This window comes from Leuciscus leuciscus, assembly GCF_965113295.1.
Source record: "Leuciscus leuciscus genome assembly, chromosome: 2".
In the NCBI taxonomy this organism is placed as follows: domain Eukaryota; kingdom Metazoa; phylum Chordata; class Actinopteri; order Cypriniformes; family Leuciscidae; genus Leuciscus; species Leuciscus leuciscus.
This window is the reverse complement of record NC_138726.1, coordinates 1,623,440-1,635,989: the sequence shown is the minus strand read 5'-3', so window position 1 is coordinate 1,635,989 and position 12,550 is coordinate 1,623,440.

The window sequence follows — 12,550 nt, the reverse complement described above, 5'->3', positions numbered from 1 at the left end:
TTCAGCTAGAAACCTGGTGAAAAATATTCCCACAGAGTGATTTTTAAGTACTTTTTGACAGTGGTGTACTAATGGCAACAAAGCAAAAAAAAGAAGAATATTTTGCTGGAGTAAAACTGTAAAGCCCGTTTCACGTGCGTATTTTTTTCCGTACCCATGTTAACAGGTTAGAGCTTTCACACTGCACGCGGATGCGTTGACAGCACATGTTTCGTGGTCAAAATGAACACAGATTGACCTGAAAATGTAGTAATTTCACCATAAATGCATTTAATTATATAACATGTAGTAATCTCACCATAAATGCCTTTAATTAAATACTACTGTTTTTCACAGTCATCTTTTTACTTTAAGACCGGGGTAAATCAAGGAAAACGTCTCAGGTTACGACTGTAACCCTAGTTCCCTGAGAAGGGAACGAGACGATGCGTCAATGACGCTTTGGGAACGCTCCTGCGTGATTGCGTCTGAAGCACCTATGTCAACTAGTCCAATGGCGAGAGTGGGCGTCACGGGCGGGTGACGTGACGACCAGGAAAGGATAAAGGACATCCGGTTTAGAACCGCGCTAGCTTCGAAAAGGGCCGAAGCAAGTCGATCACAGGGATGTAGGAAGTATGGCAAAGTGACGCATCGTCTCGTTCCCTTCTCAGGGAACTAGGGTTACAGTCGTAACCTGAGACGTTCCCTTTCGAGGGAACTCGCGATGCGTCAATGACGCTTTGGGAACGAGAATGCCCAACACGCCATACGAACCAGAACCTGTCTGTGTGAATACTGCACAACTAAGACAAGAACAATAGAGAACCTGGGGAAGCGCCGAGGTCGAAGTTGCAAAACCTTACGAATGTGAGCGGAGAGGACCAGCCTGCCGCATACCACATCCTACAGGGATATCTACATATAAAAAGGCTTCTAAGCCACCATACTCCTGTCCTGGTCTAAAAGCACCACAGAAGAAACAACCAAAGGTTCCCCCCCCCCCACTCTAACCCTAACCCTAACCCTAACCCTAACCCTAACCCCCCCCCCCCCCCCCCCCCCCTCAGGGAAATACCACCAAAAGGGACATGTAGGCACTAAGGCCGCTACGTACACCTTCAGTGTGGAAGGGGATAACCCTGCGGAAAAACAAACCAGCAGTAACTCCAGCACTGTACCAATCTGGCAGTAACTGGGCCCCACTGTCCACAGACCCGCAATATGAAGGGAAAACCCATCACTAAATACATAGAGTTTCCTCGTGGAAGGAGATCTGGAGTGAAATATGGTCTCCACAACCTCACTTGAGAGACCAAAGTCAATGAGTTGGGCCCCCTCAGAGGCCAAACCCACAGGTTCCAAATCTCTGGGCTGGGGTGAAGGGACACCCCTCCCACTTAAAACCAAAGGTCCCTCCTGACTGGAATCTCCAAGGGAGAGCCATCGAGGAGAGAAACCGGGTCTGAGAACCAGTCAGCCCGGCCAGTACGGTTCTACTAGTAGTAGACTTATTCCGTCCCGGCGGACCTTCTCCAGAACTCCTGGGAGCAGAGTAATCGGGGAAAGATGTACAGACGTAGCCTCGGCCATGTCCATAACACAACGTCCAGCCCCAAGGGAGCTGGGTGTGTGAGGGAGAACCAAAGTGGACTGTGTGTCGTATCCTGAGACGCGAAGAGATCCACTTGTGCCTGGCCATAAACCCCCCAAATGTGCTCCACCACCTCGGTGTGGAGCCTCTATTCCCCGGGCCTCAGCCTCTGCCTCAACAGGATGTCTGCTCCTACATATTTATGAAAGAGACCACTGATGTGTTGTCTGTACGGACAAGCACATGATGGTCCCTCAGGTCTGGGAGGAATGTCTCAACGCATTGAAGACTGCCATCATCTCCAGGCAATTTATGTGCCAAAAAGATGATGACTCCTCCACAGGCCCTGGGATGAGCGGCCTCCCATTACCACTCCCCAGCCAGTGAGGGAAGCATCTGTCGAGATAGCAACTCGATGGCAAAGAGCTCCCAACACCGGAACCTGGGAAAGGAACCAGTATTTCCTCCATATAACCAAGGCGCGGAGACACTGCCGCGTGATCTTGATCGTACGAAGTGAGTTTCCCCTCGGGGAGAACCCTCTGGTTCTGAGCCACCACTGCAAGGGGCTCATGTACAGTAGGCCAAAGGGTATCACAATGGACCTTCTGCCATGAGGCCCAACAGATTCTCGAACTGTTTCAGTGCGTGACTGCTCATGTGGGATAGGAACCAGTATTTCCTCCATATAACCAAGGCGCGGAGACACCGCCGCGTGATCTTGATCGTACGAAGTGGGTTTCCCCTCGAGGAGAACCCTCTGGTTCTGAGCCACCACTGCAAAGGTCTCATATACAGTAGGCCAAAGGGTATCACATTGGACGCTGCTGCCATGAGGCCCAACAGTTTCTCGAGCTGTTTCACAGTGCGTGACTGGCCTAGCTTCAACTCTTTTGTGGCTGTGAGGATAGCAGCTACACGAACGGGCGAAGTGTGGCTCGCATCGTGACTGAATCCCATACCACACCAAGGAAAGTGGTTCTCTGTAGTGGAGAAAGCACACTCTTCTTGGCATTGAGTCTCACCCCAATTTCTTCATCTGAGCGAGGACGACATCTCGATGCCGAACCGCTAACTGCTCTGATTCCGCAAGAATCAGTCAGTCATCGATGTAGTTCAGAATGCGTAGCCCTGCAGCCTGGCGGGGCCAGAGCTGCATCTACGCACTTCATGAACGTGCAGGGTGATAGAGTTAGACCGAATAGAAGCACCTGATAATGATATTCTTTGCCCCCAAAAGAAAACCTCAGGAACTTCCTTTGTTGAGGGAGGATGGAAGTAAGCGCCTTTTAAATCTATCTTGACAATCCAGTCCTCGGATCTGATTTGAGTCACGATCTGTTTGAGTGTGAGCATCTTGAACTTGAGTTTCATGACTGCACGATACAACAGACGAAGATCTAAAAATGGGAACGCAACCCCCCATCCTTTTTCGGAACAATAAAGTAGCGGTTGTAAAACCCTGAATCTCTGTCGGGCGAGTACACCTGCTCTATAGCTCCCTTCGCTAATAGAGACTCTACTTCTTGCTCCATTACCAGAGCCTGCTCGGGATGTATTAACGTGAGTAGCACCCCGTTGTAACGAGGTGGAGGAGAACGAAACTGGATTCTGTAACCTCTCTCTATTATCTGCAGGACCCATGGAGATATATTCGGCAGATTCTTCCACTCTGTCAGAAAATCTACTAAGGGTACCAGTCTCTCGAGACTGGCCTCTGGTGTTATTGTAACAGCCACTTCGGTGACCTGAAGCATCCTGGCAGGAAACAACCGAACTGACTCTTTTTCAACCCCCCTCAGAGGGTGCGAGTTTGACACAGTGTCGTGGTGACACTGAGCCATGTGCTCGCTGGAGACCGCTGCGCCCCGAGGCACCAAGGGTGGCGGGGTTGGCAGAACGGCCTCCTGAGGGCACCGAGGTGGGGCGGGCACCGTATACTGAGGTGTACACCGCTCCACCCCGGTCGGGGTTGCCCTCAGAGGTCTGACACCAGTGGCATCAGGACCTTGGCCGAAACCTTTTTCACAGAAAAACAGTCCTCAGATCCATCTTCTGCTTTAAAGGCTTCTGTTGAGAATGCCATTCCGGTCCCCAATCATTCTGAGGGGGAGCACAGGAAATTACACTCTGCCCATACAATGAGTTTGTTAATGGCTAGGGCTGCTCCGCCCAGCAGCCCCAATTACAAAGTTATAAACTCCAAACTCATTGTACACAGGAGATTGAGATGTAGAATCTTCAATTTCCTTAATTTCGATGCTCAGCTCATCCATCTCCTCGGAGGTGGACAGCTGTAGCACCAAATTATACCATTTAATTCCTCAAAAATTAAATGTAGTAAAAGATCAACCAGACAAGTTAACACGGTCTGGATGAATTACTGAACATATACATGAATCTAACTAATGAAAGTCAGATAAGTAAATTTAAATGCAGTCCACTTATTTAATTCCTCAGAATCAAACAGCAAAAAATCAACCAGACAAGTTAAAATAGTCTGGATGAAAGGCTGAATATATATTTATATGTATATAGGCTTATATATAAAAAATTGTTTCAACATACAATAAAAGAATCATAAATGTATAGCTTGCAATACACTATGTATCTCTCTTAATGAATGCATAACCACTGGATTCTTATTGCAGTCTTTTTTTAAATAAACAGTAGCATGGGGAAACTCCCGATAGTGCACACACGTCGGTAATTTTCATGAATGAACGTAGCCTGTCCACTATTTTTCCTATTGCAGACCACGTAATCTACGCGCTGCCTCAGCACACGCGAGATCCGAGGTCGAGTAACAGATTATTTATTGCAGACCCGTAATCTACGCGCTGCCTCAGCAAAACGCGAGATCCGAGCCAAAGAATCTTTATTGACTTCTTCCCTCGAGAAGAAAGCCATCAGGAGCAGAGCTAACTCTCGATAGTGCAAATGTTACACGTCGGGAATTTATGAATGAACACTGTCAGCCCCCTTTTACTAGAGCTGAACGTGCATGCTCCACTCCCAAACAAACAACACATGAATCGCGTGTGTCCCCACTCGTAATGAAGCGAGTGCAGGGAGGAACACACGATCCAAAGCTGTTTGCTCCCCATACTCCTGTCTAGATATATACTTGTGGTTGTGGACTACATCAATGCTCAGCACATCTACCTCCTCAGAGATAGACTGCTGAAACACCGGGCTCTCTAACCAGGGCGGAAGAAGCCGGGGCGCGGGCTTCCGATCCCAGAGCGAGAGCGCTGGATCCCCCGGGTAAAGGCAGAGAAAAGGCGGAGCCCGTCTCTAACCCCTCCGCGAGATCCATTTGCGAACCCCACAATACCAGCTTCCATGCTGCCTCGGCAACACGGGGCCGGTACTGCGAGGAACGCGAGCCTGAACACCCTCCTCAAAGAGTGACAAGCGGGAACGGAGCGAGTAAAGCGAACTCGCAATGCTCGTAGTCAGCGCCCTCGAGCACTGACAGATCATGCTCCGTTCCAAACAAACAACACATACATCGTGTGTATCCCCACCCGTATAGAAAGAGGGCAGGGAGGAACACACGATCTAAGATTGTTTGTTCGCCATAATATCTATGCTTGTGACTGATATAGTGACAGACAACAATAAATATGACAGACAGTATAACACAGAGCGCTTGCTGAGGCACAGAAGCTAGCGCGGTTCTAAACCGGATGTCCTTTATCCTTTCCTGGTCGTCACGTCACCCGCCCGTGACGCCCACTCTCGCCATTGGACTAGTTGACATAGGTGCTTCAGACGCAATCACGCAGGAGCGTTCCCAAAGCGTCATTGACGCATCGCGAGTTCCCTCGAAAGGGAACTACAATTAACTTCAACAAGGCAACTTAATGAACCACACTTGTCTCATTCGAGGAGGTGGAAAAACAAGTTCTTTGTGACATGCAAGATTTATTGTATAAACATTTAAATTCTGCAAAAGAAAGGGTATGAGTCGGCTGTTTTTGTCAATTTTAAGTTTTAATTAAACATTTATGCGATTTTAATATAAGTGCATGGTTAAATATTTTACCACTTGCTTGAGCAACTTAATATATAATTATATAGAAGTAATGCATTGAATAATACGTTGTTTCAATTGTGTTTAAACGTGAATACGTCTATTAAAGAGTGTATATGTGTACAAAGAGAATTGCAATGCTGACAAAAAACTTTTTTTTTAAAATAAAAGTTGCTGATAACTTCTGGATTTGAAATACAAATAGTGAGTATGTGTTTGTGGTACAGCCGCGGATCAGTTACACGCACTGCAAACGCAGCATGTGTGAAAGCACTATAGCGCGTGCTGCTCCTGCAAAAGATTCTGGTCAAAACAGCATTTACTCTCTTTTTTTTTATTTTCCTGTTATCACTGTAAAGTTGCTTTTGAAACGGTCTGTATTGTATAAAGTGCTATACAAATAAAGGTGACTAAACTTTTGTTTAAATGGATAACAAGTATCATTGATTATGGTCATCTTTTCAAAAATCTTTATACAGTCTGCATTACCATCTTGAATCTAAGCCCAAACTGTTATTCTCAGCTTCTTCTTTTTTTTTTTTCTCCATTGCTAACACGCATCGGTCAAAACTGAAGCCACAGTCAAAACTCTTCTCTCAGTCAGCGAAACAGAAGTCTGTGAGGACTAAACAGTGAAAACATTTTCATTTCATTTAATGACAGCATCTTCCAAAATCCATAAACCCTAAAAATCCCTATATTAGTGCAGCACATTTGTCAAATGTTAACACACTACTTTCCAAAACAGAATGACAGCACATTTTGTGCATTTCTGCAGTATAATCTTGAAATATATAGAAAACCGTAGCAGTAAAATATTTACAATGAACAATCATTCCAAACACTTTGCAATTTCAGCTGAAAGCCTACTCAAACTGTTCTGTTTTAGTCTTGTCTTCTTCTACTACCACTTTTCCGTCCTTGGTACTATTTTTCGAAGAACCATTTTCTCTTAGCACACAAAACCAAACTGATCACACTAGTCACTCTTTCAAAACCTCATGCTTATCTCTTGCACTCGATCCTGCTCTGTGTTCACAAATTGCAAATTATGTCTCACGCACACAATAGGTGTTAGTGAGGTCAGCAGAGGGTGTTTACCCTGTGGTCTGTCTCTTGTGGACCATGTGTTCCACACACAGAGCTTCAGAAGCTCAGAGCAGCTCTTGCTTTGGTGGTCAGCAGAAGGGAAAGGCTTTCTCCAGAGGTTGGCACACTGGATAGTGGATGCCAAGGCTTTGGCTTACCAGTCCCAAGGCGAGCCGAGCCCCCTCGGGGTTAGGGCTCAGTCCACTCAGGGTTTTGCCGCCTCCTGGGCGTTGGCGTGCGGAGCATTTCTGGCAGACATCTGCATAGCTGCGGGTTGGCCAACACCCAACACATTCGCAAGATTCTGCAATCTCAGAGTGGAGCCGGTCTCTTCCTGTGTGTTGAGTACGAACAGGTAATGTACGGGAAGACTGGCTCGGTCTCTTGCTTGCGGCCCCATAACAGGGGTTACAATCGCCTACTTGCTCTTCAGGTGAGTTCCCCTCTTGGCGAACCCTGATTGAGTTCCTCCAGTATCCTTCGGCAATCATGTCTGGCCGGTCAGCCGGACTAGATGTCCATATGATGTGATTCCCGCTCTGTAATCCCATATCTGTATTGTCAACATTGCGGTTTCCCTGTTGATAACCCGTGTCTTTCCCTGGGCGGTTCCGTTCTGCTCTGTGTCTGTGCCGTAGAAGCTCCTCTCTGGCTAGGTAGGATCTACCACAGAGACCTTCCATATGTAACACTGCCCCACGGGTCAGTCCATATGTGTAATTCCACACGTTACCTCCCTTAAGGCAAGGTGTGGTGTCCGTAGCGTTCCCCTCCTTTGGGATTGGGCACGCTTCCCCAGAGTTTTGGTCATGGCTGAAAAACAATGGGAATTGAGTTCCGAAGCACTCTTCCCTGGGGTAGGAACAGCAGCTTTGACCACCCCCAGAGTAAACCCTGTCCTTCCATCCCTCCTGGTGTGGAGGATCACTCTGGCTTACATGGGGCGCTGGGTAGGCTACGGCATTGTGAACGCAGTTTTCTAACTCGGTACGCGCCAGCTTGCCAGCATCTGCATCTCACACTCATAACACAGTTCAGTGGCTTTGGGGCTTTCCAGTGGCTTTGACTGACAGAATGGGAACGTCTAGGCTACTAATGTAACCCCTGTTCCCTGAAGGAGGGAACGGAGACGTTACATCCTCCTTCCACAACCCTGAACCACCGCTGAATGGCCGGGCTCTTGTTTCGGCTCCTCACGAAAACATGAATGAAGTGAGTAATGCCAGTCCTATTTATACGCGTATGTTCGGGTAGGTGTGACGAGGCATGCACATCTCACTGGCCAATGTTCATTGGCCTGTTTTGTTGCCACTTGAAGGTGATTGGGCTCCCAGGTGAGACCCCAGTACGCCAGTGGCGACGTAACATCTCCGTTTCCTCCTTCAGGGAACGGGGGTTACATTAGTAACCTAGACGTTTGCATTCATCAGTTTCTGTTTTCCTTTGTTCAGTTTTCCCGCTTTGTTGTCTTGGTCACTAATATGATTTGCCATTACGCTCAGCTGTTGTCATTAATCACCTCGTCTGCCTGTGTATTTAAGTTTCTGTGTTTTCCAGTTGTCCGTTCTTGTTTGTTTGCCTGCCTGCCTTCTGTTTGAGATAACTTTAGAGTTATTTTAAGACTGTTTGTACCTGAATCATCATCTTCGTGTGTATTCTTGCTACGAATTGTGACAACTGTTTGCAAAGACAAGGAAAAAAAACGAATTGCAGAATTTCTGATTGATTCTTGTTACATATGCGTTTATGTGTTTGTTACAGTTTTTTGGTACAGATTTTACAAGGTTCGAAACTCTGAGTATAAAAACTTCTAGCAGCAAATTCACTTTTTTGCATTATAACTTAAAATCAGATGGTTAGAGTCCTTATACTTAAACTGCCCTGCAAAGGCAAAAGACCTTAACTCGCTAGAATGTGAAACTGAGAAAAATGACTTTAAAGTTTCATAGATATATACACTAGAAGTCGCCTTAAAGACATTCATTCCAATGAACTGCCGTAGACAAGGTGACATCTAGTGTGTATATATCTATGCACCAGTCTGCGTACACATCAGATCAGATCACTTGGACATGGCTGTGTATAAGTGGTAATAACGATATAAATACTGTTCGTTTTCTCACACAAACCGCTCGTTTCGTGTCTTAGGCCATCAATGTGTACTTACGATGGGGAATTGTTTAATTTGGACGACGGGGAGTTGTTTTAATTTGGACTCTGTGCATGCTGTTTGAGACAGTGACCATAGACCTGCATTATATGACTGACAGACAAGAACGGTTTGACCTAAAAATATCAAAATTGAAACTACTGCGGAAAAAAGACACCTACATCTTGGATGCCCTTGAGGTAAGCTAAAACATACCAAAAATTAATTTCAAAGTGAACTATCCCTTTAAGGCCTATTTATACTTCTGCGTCGGACCTACGCCGGAGCCTCTACGCTGTAGGCAACGCGTTGGTTTTAATTTATACTTCTGCGTCGTTGTCCGCGTTGATGCGCAATTACTCCATCTAGGTCAGCCAGAAACCTTGGTGTGGTAATTGATGATCAATTAAACTTCACAGACCACATTGCTAGAACTGCCCGGTCATGTAGATTTGCCTTGTACAACATTAGTAGGATCAGGCCCTTCCTATCAGAACATGCTACTCAACTCCTTGTCCAAGCGCTTGTTTTATCCAAACTTGACTATTGTAACGCTCTCCTGGCTGGTCTTCCAGCTTGCACAGTCAAACCTCTGCAACTGATCCAGAACGCCGCAGCTAGAGTGGTCTTTAACAAGCCGAAAAGGGCACACGTCACTCATCTGCTCACAAAATTACACTGGTTGCCAGTTGCCGCTCGCATCAAATTCAAGTCACTGACGTTTGCCTACAGAACAACCACTGGTTCTGCTCCCTTTTACTTTAACTCACTACTTCAGACTTACGTGCCATCCAGGAACTTGCGCTCTGCAAGTGAACGACGTCTTGTGGTGCCATCTCAAAGAGGCACAAAATCTCTTTCTGGGACCTTTACCATGACTGTTCCCTGCTGGTGGAATGATCTGCCTAACTCAACCAGCGCTGCTGAGTCCGTAGCCACTTTCAAGAAACGGCTGAAGACGCTTCTTTTTCGACAGCACTTGATCTAGTAATACTAACACTTTCTCTACTACTCTATTCTATTCTGTTCTATAAAAAAAAATATAAAAAACTGCGTTGGATTAAACTGAGAGGGGTCACAGCACTTGCATATTGTTGTCCTACTGTTAGTTTAACTGTTTCTATTGTTCTCATTTGTAAGTCGCTTTGGATAAAAGCGTCTGCTAAATGAATAAATGTAAATGTAAATGTACTCATGCAGAGGGACCATGTGAAACCCGAGGGAGGGGTTCTAGCAGACCAATCACAGCGCTTGCGTCTGCGTAGAATTGGCGCGTTGTTTCATTTTTGGAGAGGTGCGCGTCAGGGTACGCGCACTAAACACAGCCTACGACGATGCTACGGCGTAAGTTCGACGCAGAAGTATAAATAGGCCTTTACGTGACACAGATTCAATTTAGCTAGCTCCGGGCTGTCACTGACATTGATAGATCTGAACCATCGCCCTGAACGAAAATAACAACATTTATGACAACCTATTAGCTTGCATACCATCTAAGTATGGCTTGTTCACCTTGCTTTGTTTCTGATTGCATACTTGGAGCAGTTTGTCTGGCCAAAGATGTGTCGTGTGTATGTTACGTGGTTTGGTGACAATTAAAGAGCTGCAAACTTTGACAGTATGACAAAGCCAGAGTACAGTAACATCACAGCGGCACCGTAACATCTCTCTTGATGCCTGGCTAAACAAAGTCAGAACACCTTAACTAAGCTTCAGCGTGCTGGAACAAAGGCAAAGAGCCGTAACAACTGTTACGGCGTTCTGCTGTGGTTTCTCGTATGGTTTTGGAAGTTACGGTTGTCATAGCTCTTTATTTTCTCATTAAAACAATCAAATTGACTCACAATATTTATTCACATGATTCTCAAATACCACAAAAATGACACTAACTCATTTTTGACCAAACATGATGTTACGGCGTTTTGCCTTTGTAGGACAGTACAGATCCTCTACCTCTGTAAACATGTTTAAAAATCATCTTAAGACATATTTGTTTGATGAGGCCTTTGCTACTTTGTAAGGACTGTTAGGCTTTGATTTGATGATTATATTAGTATTATTATTATTTTTGTAAAAATTTTTATATTGTATTATTTTTTTCCTTGTATCTTACTGTGTTTTATCTAATCCGTTTGAAATTGTACAGCACTTTGGTACACACTTTGTTTTTTAAGATGCTTTATCAATAAACTTTGATTTGATTTGATTTGATTTGATTTGATTTGATTTGAGATAAAAACGAGGAAAGGATGCCCTATGAGTGCTAAATAGATACATTAATAAACAGTACAATAGTAATTGCATGCGCTTAAAGATATAGCTCTGTTTTATGACCCGAGTTTCCCATAGCATCAAATGTCGACGCAATGTGAGTGAACAGTAATCGAAAGGGAACTTTTTGGTTACTAACATAATCTCGGTTCGCTGAGATAGACGGGATCAAACATTGTTTAAGCTTGTAACAGTTTAGCCAACTGTTATGCTTTTCATCCTAACCCCTAGAGGGCAAAATGTAGTTTTACCTGAAGGAAGTACCCTATAATAAGTCAAAGAAGGAATTAGGGATGGGACGATTACCGGTTTCACTATAAACCACGATAAAATGTACTGACGGTTAGTATTATCGTTCAAAATTTAATTATCATTAAAACCGTGTTTGATTATCGCGATTTTAATAACTCACTGTAAACCCTGTCCAGTCAGCATCAGTCTGACGCAGGCGCAGCGCACAATGTTGTTGTTTTTTATTCGAGAAGGAATGGCGAAAGGCAGTGGCCGTGCTCGGGAGATTGTTCAGCCTTTTAAGAGGACCAAATCTGAGGTGTGGACATATTTTGGCTTTTACAAAAGTCTTGAGTGAAACTTAATCGAGGATGGTCACTACAATATGGGGGAAACACTTCAAATCTGCCGAGTCCTCTTGTGTGACCATCGCCCACTGTTTATAGCGAACGCAAGGCAAGTTAACTTACCAAAAACTACGTCTGGGAAATAATTGGGCACAAAATGTTGTTTTGAGTTGAAATATTTTATCTCACTCACTTGAAATAAACGTGAAGCTTCCGCGAATAAAAGTTCGCAGCAAGTGGCTTTGAGCCAAAGACGAGTGAACAAGTTCAAACAAGACTATCATTGTACACTTATTACACCGATTTTTTTTTTTTTTTACCACACAATTACGGGGACATATTGAATTGAGATTAATGTTTTAAATCTTACCTGTTTATAAATCCATTTTGTACAGCGTACAAAACAATCGCCCAAGAAAGTTGTATTTGAATGAAACGAGAGAGCGCGTGCGCGTCCGTTGTTGCGATACATGGATGTGCACTGTTATGATGCGTTGCTATTGACGACGGTCATTATAAGGAAGGAGATGCCACAGAATATAATCTTGCTTGAAAAAGTGCATAGAGCTGCTTGTTTTATTTGTTGTTTGTTGATTTTCAAATATTAAACTGTTTTTAGTGTGAGCATCAGTTCTTTTTGAACACTTTCATCTCGTTTTAACAAAACCGTGATAATATTGATAATCACGATAATTTTGGTCACTATAATCGTGATATGAAATGTTCATACCGTCCCATCCCTAGAAGGAATAGCAGTGACGTGTGTTAACACAGTATTTCAAATCTTCGAATCAATAGACACAAATCAGTCGCAAAATGATTCACTGTTTCGAAGGGTTTGAAACCACATG